The following is a 6,000-nucleotide window of genomic DNA, read 5'->3' as shown; positions in this document are numbered from 1 at the left end:
TTCTTACTTCCTCACACTACTTCTCTGTTCCAAACCATAAAATTTTTCACCTGAATTTTTGCTGTAGCCTCCTAACTTATCTCTTTTTCTTTCTCTTTCCCCTCCTAAAATCTATTCCAAACATAACAGGTCTTAAATGTAAATTAGATCATGTTGCACCATTCCTCAAAACCTCCCCTCTGTTCATTAGTCTTTCTGTGAAAGCAGGATCCCACCTTGCGTATTCCCACTCTGGTTTTCGCCCTTGCCATTCTCTTCAGATGCCTACACAAATGGCCCTTTATTGGAAAGGTCTTCCTAACCACCCACATAGTGTCACCTACCTATGACTTGTAGTCCCTATCTCATTTCCCTTGCTTTGTTTTTCTTCTTAGCACCATTCATTAACTGACACATTACATGTTATTTGTTAATGTCTATCTTCTTGAGCTAAAATGTAAGGTCCATGATATTATTTTGTTCATTGTAGTATCTCCATCCCCTTGAACAATGTTTGGCCTACAATAAGCACTCAATAAATATTTGTTGAACAAGTCAATGAACAAATCCTGCAGTCTTAACTAGAGATGACAAAATATTTACTTTTAGCACCTAAAAAGTAGGCATGCCATTCATTGAATTGATATAGTGAAAATGACTGGATTGGAGCTATATATATCTGAACTGCACAAATAAGGTATTGATCAAAAATATAAGTTGCAGAGAATGTACAAGGGAAAAATAAAAAACCAGTCTCTTCAGCAAGAGATGATGGGAAAGTTGCACAGCTACATGTAAATCAATGAAGTTAGAACACATCCTCATATCATACACAAAAGTAAACTCAAAGTGGCTTAAAGACTTTATAAGATATGACACCATAAAACTCCTAGAAGAGAGCATAGGCAAAAATTCTCTGACATAAAGTGTAGCAATATTTTCTTAGTTCAGTCTCCCAAGGCAATAGAAACAAAAGCAAAAATAAACAAATGTAACAAAACTTACAAGCTTTTATACAGCAAAGGAAACTATAAACAATCGAAAAGATACCTATGAGTCTGGGGAAAACTATCTGCAAATGATGCAACCAACAAGGGCTTAATTTCCAAAAACATACAAAGAGTTCATAAAATACAATAAAAACCCCAATCAAAAAATGAGCAGAAGACCTAAACAGACATTTCTCCAAAGAAGACCCACATATGGCCAACAGGCACATGAAAAGATACTTAACTTTGTTAATTATTAGAGAAGTAATTTGAGAAATAATAATTCTCTAATAATTACTAGAGAAATGCAAATTAAAACAGCAATGAACCATCTCAAATGGCCATGGTTAAAAAGCCTAGAAATAGCAAATGCTGGAGAGAGTGTGGAGAAAAGGGAACCCTCGAACACTGTTGGTGGAAATATAAGTTGATGCAGCCACTATGGCAAACAGCATGGAGATTCCTCAAAAAAATGAAACTAGAGTTGGCATATGATCCTGCAATCCCACTTCTGGGCATGTATCTGGACAAAACTATAATTCAAAAAGACACACACACCCCTATGTTCATAGCAGCATGGTTGACAATAGCTAAGACATGGAAGCAACCCAAATGTTCATGGACAGATGAATAGACAGAGAAGCTGTGGTACATGTGTGGAGTGGAGTACTACTTAGTCATAAAAAAGAATGAAATGCCATTTGCAGCCACATAGATGGACTTGGAAATTATCATACTAAGTGAAGTAAGTCAGAAAGAGAAAGCCAAATACCAGATGATATCACTTCTTTGTGGAATTTAAAATATGACAAAAATGGACCTATCTATGCAACAGGAACACTCACAGACATGGAGAGCGGACTTGTGGTTGCCAGGGGGAAGGAGAGGCGGGGAGGGACAGAAGGGGTTTGGGGTTTGCAGATGCAACTTTTATACGCGGAACGGATAAACAGCAAGGCCTTACTGCATAGCACAGGGAACTATATTCAATACCCTGTGATAAATCATAATGAAAAACAATATATATATGTATAACTGAATCACTTTTCTGTACAGAAGAAATTAACATAACTTTGTAAATCAATAAAAATGTAAGTTCAGAAGAAAACATTTTATACATATATAAAATTTTAAAATAGCTTAAACATACTTTATAGATATTATGATATATATATTATATATATAATATGCATATAGAGAAAGACATAGAGAAACAGAGAGAGAGAGAGCAAGAAGAAAGGGAAGATGCATGAGCATGCTAAATACCAAATTCAGACAACAAAATGGATATTTGAAGGAGGTAATATGGATATAGATGTTCACAACATAATTCCTTTTGTATATGAAAACAAAAAAATTAGTTATGTATACTTTAAATGGCAACCTGTTCCAGTGTTCTTGCCTGGAGAATCCCAGGGACGGGGAGCCTGGTGGGCTGCCGTCTACGGGGTCGCAGAGTCGGACACGACTGAAGTGACTTAGCAGCAGCAGCAGCATACTTTAATGAAAAATTCTTGGGCAGTTAAAGGAGATAATCTTTCCATCTTTATGGATAATACAATTAAATAAAATTCCCATTATGCAACACTGTTTACCTTCAAAAACCTTCTTACAACCAGGCATGAGGTCTTTACCTTTTTAAAATATTCTTTTTATTTTGGAGAATTTCAAACATGTAAAAAATGTAGAGAGATTAGTATGTTAAACCCCCATGTACGAGGAGTTCTCCTTCTCTTCAAAATGGAGTAACAGATTAGATTTATCCTCTGACCTGAAACAACTGAAAATAAACTGAAACAGTTTCAAGACATTGTATATCAGGCAATGAAGGACACCGGTCACTGAGAAAGGAGGGAAGAATGACATGAGCCTGATGCCCCAACTTTATCTGGACAGAAGTTTCAAGCCTGACATCAGAGGGGAACCCAGTGAACATCACTGTGGATCTGTTCTTCAGGGGCCAAATGCACAATGAAAGAACACACACAATTCAGAAACGTTCCTCTTGTTTGGGTGGGCACTAATGTTCTTCTTTAGAGGCAAGCAGAAGCCAGGAGCAAGTTTCTGTCATGAGTGATGGGAGACAAAGCTTTCCATCCCATTGACAAAAATCAAAAGTGGTCTTCTCCCTCTGCTACCCGCTCTGTCCAGGCTTAAACTTCTGGGAGGAGAGGATAAGAAATATCAAAGGATACATAACCAAAAGTTTCAAAGTATTATAAAATACAGACTTGATAATTTTCTGTGCCTGTCTCCTATCAAGTTCTCGTATTACAATCAATATAACACAAAGTAACGATTTAGTAGAAAAATTGGATAATCATAAACTGAGCTATTCAGATCTCTTTACACCATTGTTTATAAGATATGAGGCAGAAAACTTTGGTGTTAAGATGCTTTTTGCTGCTTAAGGAAACCAAATCTCTAGAGTAGCCTGGGTCATGAGCCTCTTTGCAGGTATATTTCTTAAACTTCATGCTGAATTTGTAGATTCACACTTTTCTCCTATTTCTAGCTAATTCTATAGGAGTCTTATCTCTGATGTATTTCTTCTTTGTGTGCCACCTCATAGTCTTTCTAATACTATTTTGTGACATGTGGTATCACTTAATAAGCCAGGCCCTTGGAAGGATGGAAATTTCATTCAGACACAGATCCTTATCTCAAAGAACACATAGAGAGAAATAAACCAAGTATATAAATAAGTCTAACGTAAATGCACAATAAGAAGTACTATATGAAAGTACTTTCAGAAAGTTTGGAACTTGTAAGAGATCTTAACGGTCAAGCATTCTTACTTAATTTTACAGATGAAGAAACTAAATGAAAAAAGATTAAATGGTATCCTCTGTGAAGTACAATCTTCTCATGTGAGGCATTGTGGTGCCCTGGAAAAAACAGTGAACTTAGGGTGAGACAATCTAGGAATGATTTTGGATATCAGCTAGTAAACTCTCATTAAGCACAAATTATCAAACTTTCTTGAGCCTTAGTTTTTGCATCCATAGAAACAGGATAATAATGCTTGTCTGTTAGGGTTGTCAAAAAGATCAAATGAGATCATGAAAAGGCTTTCTTGATTGTGAGATAATATACAACTATCAAATATTACTACAATTAATTAACTGCAGAACGGGAATAGACCTCAAATCTCCTCATGTTGAGACCTATGTCTATCACATATTAATGTGAAACACTCTCCATGACTCCTTTACATGACGTAGCAATTCACCTTCTTGCACAGGGTAGATTATAATTATCAATCATATGTATGTTGTTTACTTGAGTTGTATGAGCATTGATCACCTGTTTGAGTTATATACAGCAAATTAAAACAGATGCTCTTTCTATGAAACTTCCTTGGCTAATTCTCACAATTACATAGGATAAGAATTTTATCTAACATTTCTCAATACCATGTTGTATTTTCAGCCTGTTTATTCTGGCTTCTTCCTTAGAAGCACTGTTAGTGTTGAATAAAAGTTGAGCAATTAAAAAGAAAAACATCAGGAACTTTGTAGGTCAAAGACATCCTTGAGGCACTTTAGAGAAGTTAAGTGATAACATCATTATAATATTGTGTTACTTCTTTGATCTGCTAAGAACTTAAACAAAATAATAAGCTTTTTTATTTCTGAGTTTTCTTTCCAATTGTTGCAGGTAGCAATTAAACTAAGGAATAGGTTAACTGTAAAAGCTTTTGCCCTGTTACTCACCTCATTACAGACTCCTTTCTCTTTAGGATGGGTGAGAAAAGTGGGATCTAAGTTTATTTTCCCACATATTACTGTATGATTTAAGAAAAGTATTCAAGAGGTTGTGTGCTGTACTAGAAAGAACATGAAATTTGGATTCTGACGCCATGGGTTTCAGTTCTCTGTCTGGCCCTTTAGACTTGAGTCAAGAAACTTTTCTAATGTCAGTTTTCTTATTTGTAAAAGATGAAAACTAATAGAATCTACCCTTTGGATTGTCCAGCGAATTGTATGATACTCCGCCCAAAATCAAAAGACAGCTAAAAAGATGTACATCATCTTTGGAAGAGAAAGTAAAATTAAAATCATTTTATTGCAATTAGCAGAAGAAAGAGTACAATAAGACTGTTACTGCCTTGATCACATGTTGCTGCTTGACTATACAACCTCCCCTCCTCAGTAAGAAGTGGGGCACAGTTCTTAAAGCACTAGCCTACTGTGTTCTCCCTTTGCCTGGCAAAGTAATAAAGCCCCTCTTTCCATCTCCTCCATAAAAAATCATTTTAAAAATGAGGCACATGAATATAAAGTTAGAAAATTTATATGGTGTTAGCAATGCAACTGATTTATCAGTATCCTCCATACAGCTCTAAACACTTGCTATCAGTTCAGTTCAGACAGTCAGTCATGTCCGACTCTTTGCAACCCCATGAATCGCAGCACGCCAGGCCTCCCTGTCCATCACCAACTCCCGGAGTCCACTCAAACTCATGTCCATCGAGTCGGTGATGCCATCTAGCCATCTCATCCTCTGTCGTCCCCTTCTCCTCCTGCCCCCAATCCCTCCCAGCATCAGGGTCTTTTCCAATGAGTGAACTCTTTGCATATGGCCAAAGTATTGGAGTTTCAGCTTCAGCATCAGTCCTTCCAATGAACACCCAGGACTGATCTCCTTTAGGATGGACTGGTTGCATCTCCTTGCAGTCCAAGGGACTCTCAAGAGTCTTCTCCAACACCACAGTTCAAAAGCATCAATTCTTCGGTGCTCAGCATTCTTCACAGTCCAACTCTAACATCCATACGTGACCACTGAAAAAACCATAGCCTTGACTAGACGGACCTTTGTTGGCAAAGTAATGTCTCTGCTTTTTAATATGCTGTCTAGGTTGGTCATAACTTTCCTTCCAAGAAGTAAGCGTCTTTTAATTTCATGGCTGCAATAACCATCTGCAGTGATTTTGGAGCCCAAAAAGAACTTCCAGATGTTCAAGCTGGTTTTAGAAAAGGCAGAGGAACCAGAGACCAAACTGCCAGCATCCGCTGGACCATGGAAAAAG

Source organism: Capra hircus, chromosome 5 (genome assembly GCF_001704415.2).
Source record: "Capra hircus breed San Clemente chromosome 5, ASM170441v1, whole genome shotgun sequence".
NCBI classification, from domain to species: domain Eukaryota; kingdom Metazoa; phylum Chordata; class Mammalia; order Artiodactyla; family Bovidae; genus Capra; species Capra hircus.
The sequence above is the reverse complement of the archived record's forward strand: the minus strand, read 5'-3'. Positions refer to the sequence as shown.